This window comes from Elephantulus edwardii, unplaced genomic scaffold (assembly GCF_000299155.1).
Source record: "Elephantulus edwardii isolate Elephantulus edwardi_28Jun2011 unplaced genomic scaffold, EleEdw1.0 scaffold00016, whole genome shotgun sequence".
Lineage (NCBI taxonomy): Eukaryota > Metazoa > Chordata > Mammalia > Macroscelidea > Macroscelididae > Elephantulus > Elephantulus edwardii.
This window is the reverse complement of record NW_006399766.1, coordinates 26461993-26484628: the sequence shown is the minus strand read 5'-3', so window position 1 is coordinate 26484628 and position 22636 is coordinate 26461993.

Sequence of the window (22636 nt, the reverse complement as noted above, 5' to 3'; positions counted from 1 at the left end):
TAGCGCAAGAAAGGAAGACCCTTGATGAGACTAATTGACTCAGTGACTGTGGTAATGAGGGATGGTGTGTCGGAGACAATAATGTTAGCGCAGTTTAGAGCAGGTTTCAGGGCCATTGTATATAGGGCCACTATGAGTTGCAAGTAACTCAATGTCACATAACAACAACAAGTGTTTCCTTGATCTGTTCTGATAACTGCTCTCTGGTCTAAGTATAGTTTTTACATGAGCACCACCAAGTGTTCTGGGATTCCCATTCTCAGTGATAGCCACAATTTGTGGTTATCTATATAGTCAAATGCCTTTGCATGGTCAATGAAACAGAGACATTCCATTGGTACTCTTTACTTTCTGCAAGATCCATCTGACCTTGGTGATAATGTCTCTTGTGCTGTGGCCCCAGATTGTATTTCTGGTAGTCCTTTGTCAGTGTACTGTTCTAGTCATTTTTTAATAATCTTTAGCAGGATTTTGCTTATGTTTGATATTAGTGATACTGTTCAATAATTTCCACATTCGTTTGAGTCACTTGTTTTTAGGAATGAGAATAAATATGTCTCTTCCAGTCAGTTGTCCGGGTAGTTGTCTTCCAGATTTATTGGCACAGCCTGGTGAGCACATCCAGGGCAGCATCTGTTTGTTGAAATATGTCAATTGGTATTCGATCAGTTCTTTGGGGCCTTAGTTTTTGCCAAGTCCTTCAGTGTAGCCTGCATTTCCTCCTTCATCATAATTGCCTCTTGATTATATATTGTTTCTTGAATTTCTTCTGTGTCAGCCAATTCTTTTTGGTACAGTGACTCTGGATACTCCTTCCATCTTCTTTTAATGCTTCCTGGATCACTCAATATTCTACTTATAGCATCCTAAAGTATTGCAACTTGCAGCTTGAATTTGTTCTTTAGTTCCTTTAGCTTAAGAAATGCAGAGCAAGTTTGGACCTTTTGATTTACCCATTCCAGATCCTTGCACATTTCTTTGTAATACTTTGCATTTTCTTCCTGAGATGCCCTTTGAAGTCTTCTATTCAGTTCCTTAATTTCTTTACTTTGGCTTCTTGGAACTCTAGTGCAATATCCAAAATCTCATCTCGTGTATATTTTGGTCTTTTCTTCCTCCTCTGTCTTTGTAATGGCCTTTTGCAATCTTCGTGGAAGGTATTCTTGATAACCTTCCACAGCTCATCTGGTCTTAGCTCCTTAGTGTTCAAGGCCTCAAATCCATTCCTGAGTTGGTTTTTAAATTCAGGTGGGATGGACTCGAGATCAGATTTTTATTCCTGTAGACTTAACTTGACCTTCTTTAGCTTTAATTTGAGTGTACATATGAGTAGTTGATGGTCTGTTCCACAGTCAATATCTGGCCTTGTTTTCACTGCTGATAATGATTTTTTTCCAATGATTCCTTCCATAGATCTGATTCCTGTGCATACCATTAGGTAAAATCCATGTGTATAGCCTCCGCTTATGTTTCTTATAAAAGGTATTTGCAATTAATTGATTGTGCAGAATTCTATCATTCTATCCCCATCCTCATTTCTGTCACCGTGTCCATGTTTTCTGACTACTGATCCTTCTTGATTCTTAACTTTTGTATTCCAGTCACCTATTATTATTAATGCATCTTGGTTGCATGTTTGATTGATTTCTGACAGCAAAATTGGTATTTATCATCTATTTCCTCCTTTTTGGCTCTGCTTGTTAGTACATAAATTTGAATGATAGTGGTATTAACAAGTCTTCCTTGTTTATGTAGGGATATTATCATATCACTCACAACATCATGTTTCAAGATAGATCTAGAAATGGTCTTTTTAACTATGAAAATTATTCCTTTTTTTATCTCCAGCATAATAGATTCGTCTGATTCAAAATGATCCACGTGAATTCATCTCACTTCCCCAATTCCTAACATGTCAATATTTATGTGTTCCATTTCTTTGTTAACTATGTCCAGTTTTTTTATGTTCATGCTTCCATGTTCCAATTATTAGTTTCTGCTAACAACTGTTCTTCCTCCATTGTATTTCCAAATTTGAGGGCTCAACCTCAGTTCCCATATCTGTTATTTTACTCTAAGTGTGCTCTATTGTACATTGGGTTTTTTTTTAAGTCCTATTATATTTTGGAAGTGGGTTGCCAATCCTTCTTCCTAGTCTGTCTTAATTTGGATGTTTAGCTTTCAAACAATATCTGATAGACAAGCATTTAACCAAAAGGAGCAGATGAAAGACACTTCCCAGTACAGAGATAACCAATGCATTCAGTGCGTCCAACCCTGGCATGTGTGCCTTGTCCCTTCCCTTTTCCCTGCTACATCAGCATCCCTTGCACTCCTGCCTACCCTGTTCAGCATCTCCCTCCCCGCCCCCAGCCACCCCTTGATATGATGGCTTAGGCCATGAGTCACTTCTGTGACGGCTCATGCCTCACAATGCTGCTGGTCTCTCATGCTGATTTATGTCTCATGTTTAGGAGGATTTAAGGCCAAACCCTTTGTACCAGCTTCAGGGAAGGATTTTTGTCTGAGGCAGTACTAGAGAAATGTCCTTGGTACTGAGCTTGTGCTCCAGTACTGTCTTTTGTGGCTCAGTGTCTCTTCTCTTCCTTCTGTACCACATAGCTTTCACAATACAATAATTTTCAAAGTGAGAGCTATGTCTTCTTTAGTTCTGGCATGCTGGTGGTGTTTCTGATGCAGATCTGGGACTAACTGTCCTGTCTTGCCTAGGATGTCTGGTTGTTAACAAAGCCAGTGGAACCCTGGGAGAATGGGCAGTACATGATGGGAGAGGAAAGAAGGCAAGCTCAGATTCCTGCCATGTGTGAAGCTCATCCCATCATGTAATGCCCATTCTTTTTGTTTTCTTGATGTAGTGATGGAACCCGTATTGAAGACTGTGGTCTTTAATTATTTTCAGGAAGTACCTCAAATATTCTTCACTTTCTGCAAGCAAGGCTATGTCATCTGTATGACATAGCTGTTGATGAATCTTCCTCCAATCCTGATGCCACATGCTTCTTTATATAGTCTGGCTTCTACAACAATATATTCAACAGGTATGGAGAAGAATACAACCCTAATACCTTTCCTGATTTTAAACCACGAAGTATCCTTTGTTCTATCCAAATGACAACTTCTTGGTTTATGTAAATATTTGCATCAGCATTATTAAGTGTTCTGGATTTCCCGTTCTTCTCAAGGTTAGCCATAATTTTATATGATCCACACAGTTATGTATAGTCAACAGAACATATTTTTGGTATTCTCTACTTTCAAAGAAGATCCACTGACATCAGCAATGATATCCCTTGTCCTACATTCTATTCTGAATCCAGCTTAAATTTCTGGCAGTCCTCTGTGTACTTACTCCCCAATTTTCCAAAATTCAGTCAGATTTTATCCACATGTGACATTACTCAATAATAATAATGACATTTTCGATAATTTGCACGCTTTGTTGAATCATCTCTTTTTTTGAATGGAAACAAATAGTTTCCGTTAGTTTCTTGTAGTCAGCTGGCCAGGTAGCTCTCTTCTGAATTTTAAAAATAGACTTCTGAGCATGTTCAGGGCTGCATCTGTTGCTTAAACACTTCAGTTTAGTTTTCATCAATTTCTTGAGCCTTGTTTCTGCTCCGCCTCCCCCGCAGTGTGTTCAATGAATCTTGAGTTCTTGCTTTAGCAACATAGATTCTTGTTCATATGCTACTTTCAGAAATGCTTCAGGTCACTTTAGTTAGCATAAATCACTACAAAATTAATTATTAACACAATTCTCTCATAGAAGCACACAGACACACATACACACATGCACATGCTCAAACACATACAGGTCTGTACATCCTTGATGAAGATGAGGCTTACACAGTTGTAATTAATAAATCGATCATATTTTGAATGGAGGAGGGGAAGGACTGTTGATATTGGAAAATTCCTTGGGTTGTACTTGTGTAACCTGACACAGTAGCAAAGCTATTATAAACAAAAAGTTAATAAAAGGAGAAGCTTGTTGTACGTGCCTGAGCCATGAAGATATATAGATTAGAGGCTCTTTGGCGGTAGAGATGATAATAGATTTGAAAGGACCATTGTGACCACTCTTGTTGAGGATAATGGAAGCTTTACTTACATCTACTGAGATTGTATATCAGAATGTATCATAATGCTGTGAAACAGCATGTCTTTTAATATTTACCTTTGATCGTACTTTCGTTCTCTCTTGTCTCTACAGCATACCATATACAATTTTTAGTGGAATAAACAGCTAGCGACCAATTGTATGTTTGTTTGGCAAAATATGATGGCTTGTGTATTTCTGTGATGCTGTAAAATATGCCACCGATATTTCTAAACTCATCAGGGTCACCTGTAGTGGACAAGTTTCAGTGGCACTTCCAGATTGATACAGATTAAGCAGAACGACTGGCCAGCCAGCTTCTGAAGTAACAGGCCCTTGAAAACTCTACAAGCAGCAGTTTAAAGATGTGAATAGATGTTTATTTCAGTGCCAGAAGATGAGCCCCCGGAAGGTACTCTTAAGCGTGCCAGAGATTGTGAGTATGTTGCAGTTGAGGGCAAGGTTTTTATCTATGAACCACAGTCTACCTGATGGCGGTCTACGTAAAGACAATTGCTGTTGTTCCTCTTGAGTACCACTGCGTCAGCCGACCCGTAGCTCACCCACCAGTGGCTTTGCAGAGGCAGTAAATCACTCCAGAGGAGATTGCCGGTCTTTCTCCCACAGAGCAGCAATGGATTAAAAACTGGTACCTTTGCATTCACAGTGTAATTCTTTGCCACCATAGTTCCCTAATAACAATTGTTGTTGTGTGCCATTGAGTAGGAATCGACCCGTAACTGACCCTCCAGTGGTTTTCAGAAACAGAAAATTGCATGAGCAGAGATTGCCCATCCTTCCCCCATGGAGCAGGTACTTTTCTAACCGTGTGTCTTTGGGATTGCAGCACAATTTCTTACCACTAGGCCACCAGAGCCAGGAAAAGAAAACATTAAGTCTTTCATAGAAATAAAACTGACATGTAAGTAGTGGCTAGTTGTTTAGTTCATTAAATTCTTGTGGTCTAATTACATGCTGTTTACATAGATTATAAGTGTTGTGTTATAATACTTGCCCCTCCCAATTATCTGTATATTTTTTCAAAATTCACTAGACCAGCATGACAAATTGCATCTTGATTTTGAAATAGCTCTTTCAGGGTGTTCTTAGGTTTTATTCTCCAACAGCTTTCCTTCTTTTTGCATAATTAGCTCTAACAGAATGAAATTTGTTGACAAAAGGAGGTGATTTGGAACTTAGTGATATCAGGGGTGGGATAAGTAGAGGAGAAGGTGTTGGTGCTTTTGAAAATGTCTGTTTTCATATAGTTAACTGTGCAATGCCTCTCACCTAGATTCATTACCTCAAAAGCAAGTATCGCTATAAACACAAGATTGTGTTAGGTGCTAGGGAAAAAAAAAGGCGGGGAGGGAACAAGCAAAAAAAGCAGGAATTTTATTGTGAACTTCCTGAAAGTCCTGGGTCTATGCTGTGGAGTCAGAACTGACTCATAGCTCACCCTTCAGCAAGTTTTCAGAAGCAGTTATTGGTGAATTCAAACCATCTACCTTTGGGATTGCAGTGCAGCTTCTTACAAGTAGGCAACAAGATAGATAGATAGATAGATAAATAGATGATAGATAGATAGATAGATAGATAGATAGATAGATAGATAGATAGATATGATATAGAGCTACAGATAGATATATAGAGATAGATGGATATTTCTACTCACGTCTGTTATTATTGTATGCCATCCAGTCAGAAGCAACTCATAGCTGACCCTTCAGCAGCTTTTCACAGGCTTTAAATTACATCAGAGGAAATTGCCTGTCTCTCCCACAGAGCAGCTAGTACCATCTTCCTTTGTGTTGGCTACATCACTCCAATTCACTAGGTCACTCTGATAGATACAAAGGTAGAGTTAGCTGTGTAATATACAGAGAAAGAGAGCTTTAAAACAGCTGCGGAAGGATCCTGATTATTATAAGAAAGGTTATTGGCTTAAGGATAAGGTGTAAGACAGAACATGGGCCTCAGTTTCTCTAAAAAAGGATAAAGTAGAAATAGATTCTTTATAATTTTTCTCTTTAAGGAACATAAAGTTGTGAAGAAGTTGCATTTGTGCTTTCTTCTTCATTATAAACAAAAGATGAATTGAATTAACCTTTCCTTCTGATGACAGTCAAGGGAGATGGGGTTATGCTAAGCATTATGTCCTTTCTCACATAATCTTGCTGCTTATGATTTTTTTACCACCTTTGAGGAAATGGCCCTGACTGTTTGCTCATTGGTAGTATACCCCGTGAACTACCAAGGAAGGCTGGCTCTGAAATGCAGAAATTTCTAAAACAATAAGCCCTACTTTAGCAGATGTACAAGAATCCACTGATATCCGTGTGTTTGCTTCAAGTTCAATCACAGCTCAATGACCACAAGTTAGAGAAAACTCTTGTGCTTGTGAGCTCAAATCAATGCCCTGATTTTTTTATATGAATTAATCTAGATTAAGGGTTAGGTGAGAAGAAGAAATCGGTAAATCATATTTTAAACTACTATACAAATGACGGATAGAATCCTATATGCCTTTTTACTTGAACATACAGTTGATGAAAAAATATTTTATTTCTTGAATTTTCCATAGTTCAGTTGACAGGAGTAAGTTCTTTCTAGTTGTTCAAAAGTCTTTTGGCTGGACTTAGTACTACATGTACTATCTGTCATAGACACTTGCTTCTTAACTTTTGAACCCGAATGCTGAGCTCAAGTCTTACATACTGTACTCCAGGCAACTTCTCTGATTGCTCTAGCCAAAGACAGTTGCCTCTACTGCATTCACACAGGACCTTTGTTATAGCTGTGTGACTGTATTCATCCTATCCTGGTGAGGTTCTCAGGTGATTTCTGAATCTGAACAGAATGCCTGGTACCTGTGGAGTACTAAGTAGGTAAATAAAGGGTTTGAAGGTAATATAACTCTTTGTAAAATTCCCAGTGGCCTTAGTATGTGAAGGATATCTAAGCTTAGTGTCAAGAGAAAAAAAATTTAGTGCAACCAGGATTGGATGGTGATGCATCAATTCTGAAAATGATGTGATGTTGCATTCTGAATAGAATGTATTTGACAAGCATATGTGTATTCTCCAAGGTTATATTTATGCAGAGCAACCAGCTTTGTATTTACACTTGATGTTGGTTGCCATCTAGTGAACCAAGCTCAAGGTGCAGGGAAAACAAAATGATGTGCAGTCCTGCACCATCTTCGTGATTCTTGGTATGTTTAGATGCACAGTTGTTGTGGTTATTGTGCCATAAGGTTGATTAAGGTTTACCCATTGCCCTCCTTTGAGGGAGCTCTGGTGGGTCAGCGATCAGGAGCTGTGTTGCCAACCCAAAGGCAGGTGGTTTGAATTCGCCAGCTACACTGCAAGAGAAAAAGAGTCAGTCTCCTCCTGTGCAATTTATAGCCTCTCGAAACGCAATGGAGGGTCAGTTGCAGGTTGTTTCCAACTTTATGGAATTTAAAGACACCAGCCACTCTCATTTGCACTGACACCTCCGTCAAATAACTAAAAAATTCAAATTCACCGTTGTCAAATCTGTTCTAACTAATAATAAGCCTCCATCAAGTCTCCAAGGTGAGAAATCTTGAGGAGAGGAGACGCCCAGCTTTCTTCAGCAACGATGCTGGTGGGTTCTAACCACTGGAGATGCACAGCCTTTGAGTTTGCAGAATAACTCATTACAGAGTACAGCCCTCCAACAGACGTTGCTGTTATGTGCTTTGAGGTTGGATCTGAGTAATTTACTGGCCCTCCCAAGAGTTTTCAGAAGCAGTCAGTTACACAAGAAGAGATGGCTCACCTTTCTTTCATAGGGCAGCTGGTGGATTTGAACTGCCTACCTTTGGGTTGGCAGTGCAACTCTTTTGCCACTAGGTCACTGGAGCCCCTTTTCTAGTGATTGGCCTTTGCTGATGACCTGTCCAACGTAAGGGAGATAAAAATCTCACCATCTTTGCTTCCAAGGAGCCTTTTGGTCATACTTTGTCTGGAACTGATGTCAGTTTATTTATTCTATGACCAATTTAGAATGCTTTAGTAAAATATTATTAAGAGAAATGTCATTGTGAATTAACAAAACAAAATTTCACAAACCTGTAGCACCGGAATTATTAATCACCCACACTGCTAACAACATTAACATTATTATGTGGGAGAGCATACACCATGTAATGGGTATACGTTGTTGGAACCCAAATATCATTCTCTACTTGTTGTAGAGAATTTGACCTCAGTATGGCCTACGTGGGGGCATTAGCTGCGTAAATGCGAGGCCTGAAGCTGGTAGAGCTGTATTACTACCATAAAGGAAGTCAGCCTTCAGAATCATCTGGCTTTGGGAAGAGAGGAGAGCTGAGAAACTCATAGAGAAATAGAGATATGGCATTGTAAGCTTTGCTTCAAGCTGGGAGTGGGGCGTACCCAACCTTTGAACCTTTCCGTGAAGGAGCCAGCCAGTTTCCCTTATTCTTTCAGTAAGTCTGAGTTGGCTATCACCATCCTCGTTGATGAAGGCATCTAGTTCATAAAGTTCATTCTATAGCATGCCTCGTGTTAAGTTATAATTCATCTCCTATAAACCTCACCATAAAGTCTGTAATAGAGGCATGAAGGCATAGTAGAGTCTAGGACAGCTCTTTTTGAAGAGCCCGATGAACACTTAGAATCCTCCTCTGCACAGAGCTCTAGAAAGCTGCTACCAACCTCCTGAAGGTAATACCAACCATGAAGACAGTCGCCATCTCTGCATAGACCACGCTGTGTGCGGTAGCCACGCCCGAAGAACGCCTTCAGTGGCTTCCTCACTCCAGGGCCTGAGGTCCCCAAGGGCATTGAACAGTAACTGCAGCATCTCGCCACACTAGGAGTCCTGCTGGCACAATAATTAAACCCTCAACTGGTAACCAAAAGGTTGGTGGTTTGAATTCACTCCGCAGCTCTACAGGAAAAAGTCTCACAATTCCAGTCTAGAAAACTGATGAAGCAATCCAATTCTCTAAGACACAGGGTCATTATGAGTGATTCAACTCTATGGCACCCCAGCAGCACAAAAACAATGTCTTCCTAGGCGAGAGGACTTCTCCTTGCTCTGTCTCTGACCCTGGGCTTCCAGTTGATCTCTTCACACCTCTTCAGAATCCTTTGTCCCTTGCCACTCCCCGTCTTTGCCTCTCCCTTTGAAGTTACTTATTCATTTCCTCTGCTTTCCATATTGAACTCAGTCTCTAGCTACTGTGGTGATAGACTAGATGGCACGTTGGGCTGCAAACCAAAAGGTCAACTATTTGGGTCTACCAGCTGCTCCTCAGGAGAAGGACGTGCTGGTCTCCTCCCAGAGATCAAGAGCCTGGCAAAGCCAGCAAAGTGTTGTCATGAGTCAGAACTGACTCAGTGGTATGGATTTATTTGTTCATGTTTTTAGCCCTGGACTAACCCTCCAGAGTTACTCTTTTCCCCTTACTCTGTGTTCTAGTGAATGTGTTATTAAGGCCTAGCGTTGGCTTAGTAAGGAGAATCCTGTATGAAGGGGAACTGGAGACGTGAACTGCCCCAGGAAGAAATTTTAAGAGCCAGCTCAATACAGCCTTGCTCAAATGCATGCTTTACATAAGAATGATGGTTATCCTGTGTGTGTTACCATCCCTTCGCCCCCGCCCCAAGCAATACACCCAGCTGAGTGTCCAGCCATACATTCCGGACAGTGGAGTTCACAGTGCTCCTCTCGGGAAGACTAATGGCACATGCAAATTTCCAGGGACGTACAGTAAGGTCTGACATAATCACATCACTGGCTGGAATGAGAATATCATCCTACAGGATAAAAGATATTTCATCTCTGATTGTTGCTATCTGTGACAAATCCATTAGCATCTACTTGAAGGTTTCCTATTGTAACGTGACTTATTGATGGGGAATCTGTGACAGATTGAAAAAGACATCAAAGAAGGAACCCAGAATGGACTTAAATGCATCTTTAAATTATTATTCTTATTCTGGTGGAGAATGTGAAACTCTGCCAGTGCTTTTGCATTTCTGATTGTCATTTCGTGCGGAGTAGAAACTGGCAGAGGCCGTTGCCAATTGCTCGTGGAAATGAAATGGTACATTATCATGAGAGAAGGCTATCACCGGGGCTGCCTTCCACTAGCTGTAATTATCCCTGAATGATCCAGGGTTAAGCAACATTTGTATTTTATACCAACCAAATAGCTCTTTCTTATCGTACAGCTTTTTCAAATAATGAAAAGGAATGAAAGTCTATTTTTCTCAACCTAACGTTAAGAAAACGTGAATTATATTTAAATTCTTGGACATGCCTCTGTGACAATGTCTGTGAGACCGTGTGCAGGAACCGCTGTGACAATAGCGTCTGGACAAATCGATGATTACCACTCATCGTTACAGTTGCTGCCACTACTATTACTACTGGTTGTGCTCTTCAGATGTCTTCAGTTGTCTTGAGTTTGAACTTTCTTATGTGAGAACTCCTCCGTACCAGGGAAGGGATTGGGATCCAGATTGAATTCGAGTATGGTTGTCCATTGGAAGAGGTTTTATTCTCATCTGTGAAGTCGTGAAACGATTTCGAGTGAAGATATGATAAGGTTCCAATTACAGGAGGAATATTGAGGTAGCTAGAGTCCAACACGGCCACCAAAGGTCCCTGATTCCTACTGTTTATGCCTGTGTGAAGTCCTTCCCCACGTGCTCTCAGGATTGGTATGTGTGGATAACAGAACAATGTTGAAGTGACGGCACGTTACTTCTGAATTGAGATGGTGGAAGACACTGTGTGTCTCTCCCTTAGACCACTCCTTCTGGAGGAACCCAGCTGCCACGTCACTAGGACACTCAGCTGACCCAGTGGACTGAATTGATCACACAGGCCTCTTGCCATCATCTATGAAGGAATTGACTGGCATGCAACTGGGAGAGACCCCGAGGCCGAAACAATTAGCTAAGCTCTTCCCTGATCTTGGCCATATGGCAGTGGGTAAGATCATAAAGGTTTGTGGTTTTTTTAAAATTAATTTTAATGAAAGTTTACAAAGACTTAGTTTCCAGTCATTCATTGTTGCACTTTTCTTCCCCCCCGATTCACTCTTCTCCATAAAGGTTTTTTGTATCTTCAGTTGCAGAACTTGTGACTCCACAGTGAGATTAGAGGAAGCAGGGAAAGCAATGAGAGAAGGCTTTGGCTGTGGTTAATTGGGTCTTGGCCGAGGGTGGCAGAAGGAGATTTGGTGAATATTGACATATTCTGGATGTATTTTAAAGGTATAGCCAGCAGGATTAGCTGATAAATTGGATATGTGGAGTGTCAGGCGATACTCTTTTCAGTTTTGTTGGTACAATTTATAGGTTTCCCTCAATTGTGATTAAAACTTTGCAATCAAGCAGTTTGGTGGGCAAGGTTGCTAACAGGACCTCAGTTTTCACTCTGTGGAGCTTGACATGTCTATTAGTGGAGATGGCAAGTAGAAAATCATACATGAATCTGGCCTTCAGTATCTGTGACTTCCACATCCAAAGATTTAAGCAACCACTGATTGAAAAGATTTGAAAAAGAAACAAAAGAAGCAATAATTACGGGGTCAACGTGATCCCCAACAGGCTGAGAAAGAGCCTCAAGTGGTATTTTCTTAGTATTTGCGTTGTATTGGGTATTACATGCAATTTAGAGATGTTTTACAGTATGCATAAAGGTGTCATAGGTTATATGTGAATATTGTGCAATTTGGGGGGCTCTGGTGGCCTAGTGGTAAAGAACGGCACTACAATCCCAAAGGCATGTGGTTCAAATCCACCAGCTGCTCCTCACAGAAGAAGGATGGATGGACAGTCTACTCCCGTGTGGTTAACTGCCTCTGAAAACTCACTGGAGGGACAGCTGTGGGTCAGTTCCCACTCAATCATACGTAACGACAGTAACATGGGGTATTCTGGAATGACCTTCCCCCATACACGGCAGGATGATTATCTGGATAACTACATCTGGAATGTGTTGTTGTTGCTGTTGTGTGCCGTCGAGTCGCCTGCGACTCATAGCAACCCTGTGTACAACAGCCCTAAACTCCGCTCTATCCTGTGCCAATCTCATTCCCTCTGACACATCCATCCCGATTACCCCACTCACTGAATCAATCCACCTCATAGAGGTTCTTCCCCTCCTGTGCTGTCCCTCCACCCTCCCAAGCATGATGTCCTTCTCCAAGGACCGGTCTCTCCTCACAACATGTCCAAAGTATGTTGAACGGAGCCTCAGAATCCTTGCCTCCAAGGAGCCACCTGGTTTAACCCTTTCCAGGATGAATCTGTTTGTTAGAAGCTATAAATTGTCAGATACACCTTCTCAGCCCTATCTTGCTGATCCAGTGTGGATATATGACCTACTCTGTTAGTTGCTGTTCGGGGCCTTCAAATCAATTACAACTCAGTGACCCTATGAATGACTGCTCTGAACCATGACCTATCCTGTGCCATCCTCATCATCTCTGACACACAGGTCTGTTGTTCATCGGTTCGCAATGAGTAGTACTTAAATGGCACCGAACAACATTTAATCCATCCTTGGTTACCACTGATAATCTTTAGTTTTCATATATTTGCTTGTTTCACAGAAGTGATATTACTGAGCCTTTTTGCTACTTTGTTTTGCTCAGCATGTTTTGAACATTTATGTATATTATGGCATGAATCAGAGCTACATTTCTACTTGAATGTAAATACCACGTTTATTCATTCATCTGTGGATGATGGACATATAGGCTGCTTTCAGGTTTTTGGCTATTGTAGAAAGTTCTGAAGTGAGAATTTATGCACCTAGTTACATTTTACGTTGTTGGTTTAATTTCTTCTTGATATATACCTAGGGTTGAGATGGCTAGGGTATATGGTAGTTCTGTGTTCAACTTTTTTCCTCTACTTTTAATGATTAAAACAAAACATTTTACCTGGAAGCTTCTGGAGGAAGCACTTATTTGTGTATGTCTTGCACCTTCCTCTAGTTGGGCCTCAGTCTCCCAACAGGCCTTGGGATCAAAGAGGAGGGTCCCCAAGGCATCTTTGTAATTCACAGTCTTATCCAAAGAGCTATCCACTGAGTACCTGGTAAGCCTGAGATGATTAGAGTTACATCCACAAAAGACTTGACCTTATAGCAATTTTCCTCTTGCCCCTGGCCGCTGTCACTTTGCGTGACTGCATGGCAGTTCCACTCACAAGACCATGACTGTAGGAGCAATGTGAAGTCAAATCATCGCTATCCTCAGTGATGACAACTTTGCGTGTGGAATAGCATCTGACTGAGACTGGCACCCCCTTCCCAGCTTTTATGAGCTTGCCTGGCCACCCAAGCTGACAACAGAAAGTTATGGCTGACTTTTGGGGGACCACGAAGCTGTTTTCCATTGTGTCCTACCATTTTACACAGGGTTGCAGGAGATTCCAGCTTCTTTCAACATGTTATGATTGTTTTGATGAGTGTTGCCATCTAATTTAAATTTAAGTAAGATGGCATTGCATTTACTTTTCTAAATACAAATGCCCTGGCCCCAAATGCCAATGTTATGCTTTAATTAATCTGGCTTCTTTTCTGAGTTTAGGGATTTTTTTTATAAGCTCTCAAGGTGATTTTAGTGGAAACACAAGTTAAGACTGTGCAAGCTGGGGGTGATTTAGGAATTAGGTAAATAAGATACACCAACACACTCACAAACTCCCAGTGCGAGAGTGCTCTGCTCATGGCTTTTCAGCTACAGTTCTCATTCTGTTTTCTCCCTCTGGCGTGGATATTTTTCTTTTAATTTTTTTTTAAGAATTCTACTTTGGGCACATGGCCAGAAGAGACCAGTCCTTGGAGAAGGAAATCATGCTCAGAAGGGTGGAGGGACAGCACAGGAGAGGGAGACCCTGGAAGAGATGGAGTAATACAGTAACTGGGGGCGATGGGGGTTGGTGTGTCAGAGTCAATGAGACTGGCTCAGGACAGGAAAGGCTTCAGAGCTGTTGTATATAGGGTTGCTATACATTGCAGGCAACTTGGTGGCACACCACCACCACTACCACCACAACAAAGAATTCTCCATGTTGGACTGCTAACCAAAAGGTCAGCAGTTCGAATCCAGCCACCAGTTGCACTGTGAGAGGAAGAGGAGCAGTCTCCTCCCATAAATATTTACAGCCTCAGAAAGCCATGAAGCACTGGATTTGTTTATGGAGCTTGGAGCCTTCTAGGAACTTTCTCAACTCATGATCCAAATTGTTTCCTAGAATATGAACACAAAGTATGTTAAGTATATTGTGGTCTGACATCTAAGAGTTTACCTGATCTTTGGTAACCCTGTGCTTGCTTGGAGCTCGATAATCTCATCTGCCTACTTTATTGTTGTTAGGTGCCATTGAGTCAAGTACAACTCATACCAAGCCTATGAAAAATAGACCTCAACCCTGTCCTATCTGGTGCTGTTCTCATCATCTCTGACACGCTAGAGCCCATTGCTGCACTCACTGTGTCAATCCATATGGTCTGAGGGTCTTCTTCTCCTTCACCATCCCTCTAACTTCCCAAGCATGATATCCCTCTCCAAAGAATAGCCTCTCCTAGTAACATGTCCAAAGTATGTGAGATGAAGCCTTGCCATCTTGTCTCCAAGGAGCACTCTGGTTGTACTTTTTCTAAGTCTTATCTGTTCTTCTGGCAGTCTGTGAGATATTCAGGACTCTTCACCAACACCACAGCTCAAAGGCATGCATTCTTCTGGCCTTCCTTATTCGTTGTCCAGCTCTCAGATGCATAGCAGGTAATTGAAAACTTCTTGGCCTAAATCAGGAGCACCTTAGTCCTCCTGAGAGGTATCTGACTGCTGATTCTCCTGGTTTCCTGACTGCTGCTACTAAGTGTATTGATTGTGGATCCAAATACGTTGGAGTCATTGACACTGTCAATGTTTTTTTCTGTCTATCATGATAATACCTATTGGTCCAGTGGTGACAAATTCTGTTTTCTTAACATTGAAATATAATCCATATTGAAGGTTGTTGTCTTTGATATTCTGAAGAAAGTACTTCACTTTCAGCAAACAAGGTTGTAGCATCTGTATAACAAAGGTCATTGATAAGTCTTCCTCTAATTCTGATGCAACTTTCTTCTTCATAGAGTTCAGCTTCTTGAATTATTTTCACAATGTACAGATGGAATAGTATGGAGAGAGTATATGACTAGAAGACACACATTTCTTAATTTTCAACTATGTGGTGGTGTCCCTTATTTTGTCCACACAGCATCCTCTTGGTCTATGTATCGGTTTCACATGATGAGCACAGTTAAGTGTTCTGGGATTCCCATTCTCAAGGTTAGCCATAATTTATTATGATCCACACAGTCAAATGCCTTTGTATAGTCAATAAAAAGCAAATAGGTATTTTTGTTGTTGTAGTTCTCTTTCTTCAAAAGGCAGCTCTTCTCCAGTTGTGTGTTGAGAGAATTCTAATCTTAGGCACTCATATTCTAGCGCAATATTATGCAATAACACACTGCTATTTAGAAGGTTTTCGCTGGCCATTTTTGGGGGAAGTTGATTACCAGGTCCTTCTTTGAAGTCTATCTTAGTCTGCCTGCAAAGTTGGAAAAAGAGTTTGAGTAGTTGGAAAATATGGTGGCCTTGGTGATAAGAAATTATTCTGGCTGGGGAGCTCTGGTGGCCTAGTGGCAAGAAGCTGCAACTACAATCCCAGAGGTGCACGGTTCGAATCCACCAGATGCTCTGCCGGGGAAAGGAAGAACAATCTCCTCCTGTACCAGTCAGATCTGATTTGACGGTACACGCACATAAAAATAATAAAATAAAATAAAAAAAATGTATATAAGAAATTATTCTGGAGAACTTATGACAGCTTTCTGGAAGACCAATGATTCTCTAATACCTATGTGCAACAGCATGAATGACAATAATGAATGTGGAATAGGTAGGCATCAAATAAACTACATTCATGGAAGGAGCATACAAAAAGGCTCAAGAGATCAATCAGAACAAGGTCAGGAGTGAAATATGGAACAGAACTTCAATTGTTCATTTACAAGGTCAAGGTTAAGCTGAAGGAAATTTTTAAAATCCAAGAAAGCCAAAATACAATTTTTAGTGATTATTTTCTGAACCTAGAGCAAGATTTGACACACTGAACCCTACTGATCAAAGGCCAGAAGAGTTGGGAGATGGAATCATACATGAAGATTGCAAGTTTATTATATTAAACCAAATATAATTTTTAGTTGAATAGGCAAAAATCTTTCACAGAAGTTAAGGTAAAGTCTTGCCCTGAGCACTATTTATATGCTCCAGGAAACTCATACTGAATTCAGTTTGGTGCTTAATGTTGGAAGTGCTCAAACTTAAGGTTGGTTGACTTAATAGCTGGAAAATGAGTTATATCTCCAAATTCCCATCCAATCTACCATGGAACATAATCGGTATATTCTTGTGAACCTAATAATCCTAACAAAAGAATTTTTTAACACTTGACCAGCACTCTCAGCCAGGATCTTAGAATTTAGCCCCCGCTGTTGCCAGAAACTTGGCTATCAATTAGTTCTCTACTTGGAGCCAAACTTTTCAGCAAATATTTATAAAGAAAATGCTTTTTACCAGGGTCTGTTCAAGTGTATGTGGTTTCTATCACTCAAGAAGATGATATCGATCATCTTTTCAACAAGAGGAAAACTAGTTAAGCCTTGTTAAAGTACACATTCTGGTGAGTGGATACATACAGGAAGAAAAAAAAAGAATTTTCTCATTATAAAAGTAAATAATAGAAAGTGTTAAGCACTATGACAAGAGTATAGAAGAGAATAGGAAATGTGGAGCAGTTGACAATTTTCTGTTGGAGATGTGGTGAGAAGAGATCAAGAAAACAGAAGATGCCATTTGGGCAAAAACATGCAAGTCGAGGCATGCAGGTAACTGAAGGAAGTGTATGCTCAAAGAAAGGGAAGCTTAGAGTCTCTGAGACGGAGTCTCTGAGAAGCATGGCTAGCATTTTTTAAAGTCGGGCAAAGGTCTTGGCTTGACTAGCAAAGAAGAGCAGTTAAGTGGCTACACCAGGCATCTGGATTGAAGATCATGGTGCTTTGGACTAGGTGGTAACAGTGGAAGTTGGTCAGAAGTGATAGAATTCTGATTGTAATTTAAATATAGAGTCAATATTCACCATTCCTGATTAGTTCTTTCCTAAGTAAACACCTCAAATGGGAAAACACTCCCAGTGGTAGAGTCTTGCCTGGTAGTGTTCTTGCTACATAAAAAAATAAAAAAAAAAAACACACCACAAACACAACAACAACAACAAAACCCCAAATTAACCAAAACGACAACACACTAATCTTGTCATTTCAATATTTTCTTGTTACAGAAAACCAAACACACACTATCTTGCAATTTCACTATTTTCCTCCAAATTCCTTTTTGGCTAGTGACATTACTTCTCCGGTTGTCATTAAACGTCAGTTACTGGAGCGCTGAAGGCCTATTCTTTTTTTTTTTTTCCCGGGGAGAGAAGCCTTTTTTTTTTTATACACTGAAAACTTAAGCACTTTTTTTTTAAGATCACGTATGAATTTATTCCCTATTTTACAAAGAAGGAAATGGAGGCAGAGGGAAACTCGTAAGCTTGCCAAAAATTTCTACCAGCAACTCTGTCTCCAGCATCATCTTTTTTAAAAAAAAATTATTTTAATAATTTTAATGAACATTTACAGAGATCTTGGATTTCCATTCATTCATTGTTGCACTTCTCTCCCTGCCTAGCCCTCCCTCTCCTCCCGCCCCCCCCCGCCCCCAGTTTGCTCCTCTCCTTGAAAAAGTAAAAGAAAAATTCTTTCCTTGGTATACGATCTGGAGGCCTATTCTTTAGGGAGTTGTGCTGCTCACGCAAAGGCTACTTGTGTCTGGTGTTAACAAGCCACTAGTGGTTCTGTGAGAGGAAGAGAGGGCAGTTTCCTCCTACGGCTATCTGCAGCCTCAAACCCCAGTGGAGGGACACTAAATAGGAACCAACAGCACCAAAGCAAGTTTTCTAGCAGGATAGAGACTAGGAACATTTACTGCATGGGGCTCAAATATAATTGAGTGTGAGCAAACTTTTTCCTCATTTCACGCGATGAAGTCTCACTAAATGCCAGTTGAGCTCATTACAACCCGATTTTAAAGGCAAATGAAGGCATTTGACATTTCGTAGGACTGTTGGTGAACTCAACACGTACTGGGGGAGGAGTCAGAAGGATGAAGTTCTACGCGAAGAGTTCTGAGACTGGAGGTTTCTCTTATTCCCTCTGGCATTGTGTACGTGATTCTAATCAAGCTCTTTCATAGAGTGCTGCAAATATGATTTTTGAATCGTATACTCTACTTAAAACCACTTTGTAGTCTCAAACGCATTTTCTCCACACAATACATCCTGCAGGGTGTGTATTTTCTCCCCACTAATAAACTCACACCCAAGGCAAGTATGTATTGGCAGACAAGCCCATACCCTGGGGTGTGCTATTGCTTGCATAATTAGCCATCAATTATCACCAGTTACATTTGCACCTGTTCCATTTGCAGATCTTTGGAATTTCAAGCTTGCCCAATTAGCATGTTCTGAACTTTCTCCCACTTGTGAGAAAGTGGGAAAATAGTCCCTTCTTAGAGGAACCTCTCTCTAAGCAGGCTCTCCACAATATCCCTCTGAAAAGGGGGCCTCTTGTAGTCGGGGTGAGGGGGAGGATATTTTAGAGACATCATAAAAATATTAGTTTGTCAAGAAAGAACAAAGTTGTTTCTTTGATAATCAGAGTGTTTTGTAAAATTTGAAAGGGCTCTTCAGATTATTTGCTATTATTGAAAAATCAAGCAATTCCTGGAAAGTGAAATCGACTATCTCAAGGCCACACATTCCACTCTGGGAAGAGGGGTGGTCAGAGACCAACTTATTCATAACTCTGGACATTTTCTGTTCTAACATGGTGAAAATGTACATTTTTTTCTCCCAAGATGAAATTAAAACTGTGGCTTATGTTGTTTATGCAGAGTTAAGGTATTAAAAAATAAGTTCAAAATCATCTTCTCGGTCCAGTTCGATCAATTGCTGATTATACTATGCTTAGAAGAAATGTTTTCCCACATGAATGCTTCGGGCTGCTCCTTGTTTTTCTGGAAGCCCAGGGAGGTGCATTTCTATGACAATATGCTAATGAGGAAAGCAGGATCCTCTAACTCAGGGTAGCCTTCTCCTACACTTGTCTCTGACTGGATGCAGTTTGGAAAAACGTGTGCATGCAGATTTCTTATTCTAGTTGGCCCAATTGTTATCTCTTGCAAATTCCCTTGATACGTAAGGCGACCTTGACTGTCCAAAACCCCTAAGTTTCAATGTCATTTTAGTGTAAATTCCACTGGAAGAAAAAGGTGAGGCTAAATTATGCTTCTGACCTTTGTGTTTTACAGCTTATAAAAAGGCTTCTGGATCCTCAAATTATAGATTCTGGTCCCTATTCAACTGTGTAAGTTCTTAATAGCTAACCTACGTTGGCTTTTTCATAAGACACAGTTCGAAATTGCCCACTCTCCAAAGGGAAACTCTGTATTCCGTGAGCTTGGGGGAAGGCTATGATGGGTGGTGTGGTTAACAATGTAACAGTTCTTCCACATATCTTTTCCTGCGTGAATTTCAGTTATTGCATTAAGTTCCAGTGACTACATTCTGTAGACATTTTTTCCCCCATTTATAAAACTTCTATCTCATAACAGAGTGTGCACAAAACAGCCATTTGATGAGGCTTTTATTGTAGTAAGTGAGTGGTTAAGATAATGATGCAATGACTGGAGCATTAGACTACAACTTAGAAACCCATCCTTCTGTCTGGATCTGGGAGTTTATGAGCCAGGTTTCCGGAATCAATGAGAAGTTCTGTTGAGAACGTGGAATTGGAAAGTAGAATAACCTGACACTTAGCAGGAGTATGACCAGGTCTACCAGCTGTTTAGTCCTCTTCCGTTTTCATTTCTACATCAGTAAAATCGGAACCGATTAGGGTGTCGATGATTGCTATACTCACTTGTCAGCTTCCTCTTGTCTGCTAGACTGGGTTTTGCGAATGCTGGATCAGAGCAGAGGAACTCAAAGTTGCGTAGGAGAGAGTTGGTCCGCTGGAGAATATTATCTCAGTTTACAGGACTTAACATCCTTGCAAGGATCAAGGGAGATAATAGTGAAGTGGGATGTGACGGCTCTAGGAAAAGAGTGAAAACAAAGAACATCAATGAAAAAAAGTGTTTTGCAAGGATTGAAGTAGAAATTCCAAAATTGCCTTGACAGATGTTGAAATAAGGCAGGCATCTATACCAGACGATCCTGTCCCTTTTACATTCTGGAAGACCAGCCTTAACCAAGCGACTATAAAATTTGTTGCTGTGTGCGGTCAAGTTCAGAACCCTCCAGTGGGTTTTCCAAGGCCGTCAATCACGTGGGAGGAGATTGCTCATCCTTTTCCCTCTGATCCAAATCCTGTGCCTTTGGGATTGCAGTGCAGCTTCTTGCCACTAGGGCCTCCAAAGTGCCCAGTGAAATGTTCCGGTCAAGGTTGATGACAGGAGTTGCTATTATAAAGATATCACAGTGGCACCTACTAGGTATAAAAACAACAGCCACAGCAACAAAATGGTTTGGCAATAACAATGAGATGATGGTGGTGGTGTTAGGTACCATTCCATTGACCCTGACCCATGGTGGCCTTATGGACAATAGACTGAAATCCTGCCCAATCCTTGGCCATCCTTACTTATCATCTGGGCTGGGCTCCAGCCCACATAGTTGCAGCCAGTAATGGTGTCAAGCCAGCTCATCATGCGCTTTCCTTTCTTTTGCTGCCTTTCTACTTTACCAAGTATGAAGTCTTTTCCTGGGACTGGCCTTTCCTAATGAATGACATGGCACGGGATGAAACCTCACCATCCTTGCCTTTAAGAAACACAGTAGCTGCACTTCTTATATGTTGTTTGAGCAGTCCACCTTGAGGGAGAGGTAAAGGAGAGAGCAAGCAAGCACATAGTGATAATCAAAACCAAAAAAGCAGAGGAATATGCAATACTCATAGTAAGGGGCAAAATAGTAGCAGCAGACTGGGAGCCTGAGCTGCAGAGAATTATGGAGGTGCGTAATAGTATACAACGTACTTACAAAACTGACGGGTGGCTAACAAGGGTAGACGTACTCAGTAACTTAAATGTAAGTCAAGCCTGGTCATAAAACTAAGGCCCTGTTCCTATCAAAAGTCACTACTTGTCACCCACGTTGCGGAGTGAGCTTGCTTCCAAACCTCTACAAGCCATCACACTCACTCATCACCATTATGTGGGAACCGATACTAAGCTGATTCCCCAGTGGGTTTTCAGAGACTGTAAATCACATGAGGGAAGATTGTCCTCCTTTCTCCTTCAAAGCTGCTGGTGGATTCGAACTCCTTACCCACTAGACCACCAGAGTTAAGGAAAGGCCAGAATCTTGAGAGGAAAAATTACAGTTCATGGGGGCTTAGTGGTAAGAAGCTTCACCACAACCCCAAAGGCATTTGGTTTGAATCCACGAGCTGCCCCACCAGAGGACAGACAGTCTCCTCCCTTGTGATTTTACTACGTCTGAAAACCTGCTAGAGGGTCAGCTATGAGTTAGTTCCAACTCAACGGCACACAACAACAACAAAAATAACATGGGACAGCACAGAAAGTTTCCACAGGGTTTCCAAAGGTATGTGGTTCGTATCTGCCAGCTGCTTTGAGGGGTAAGGGTGGGCAGCCTCCCCCGTACGATTTATTGCCTCTGAAAACCGGCTGGAGGGTTATCTACAGATCAGTTCCATCTAGATGGCTCACAACAGAGGGAGAATAACTCCTTTGTCCTGATGGAAACTTTTAATCTCTTCAAGGATCATTTTTTTCCTGAATTTTATTTCATGCTGTCATCATCAAGCTTGAGTATTAAGGATTCACAATGTTTAACTTGGACAAGTGACAAAAATCACAGAAAAGCATAGGCTTTTTTACTGCTCTGATGGACTGGAGAAACTCGTATAGAAACCCTTCAAGTCTAGACCTGAACTCGCCCCTCTGGCTCAACCTTCAGAATAACAGTAGACCGGACTCTACAGTGAACGATAACACCAGGGAAGTTCCAACTCCTCTGAACAATCAACCATTAAAAAGAAAATCAAAAGGGAGCCAATTGCCTAGAGATAAAGGCAGGCTAGAAGGGTGAATGGAAATGAGAATTACCTGAGGAAATGGAAGAGTGCGGATTCAACTTGGGGAAAATGTGTATGGTTGAATGGAGAAACCAATTCACTCTGTAAACATTCACTCATATTTTAATAAAAATTTAACAAAATTATGGAGAAGTGAGCATATACTGCAGTACCAGTTCTCACTTCTGATGGCTGTGAGGATCACATACACACACACACACACACACACACACACACACA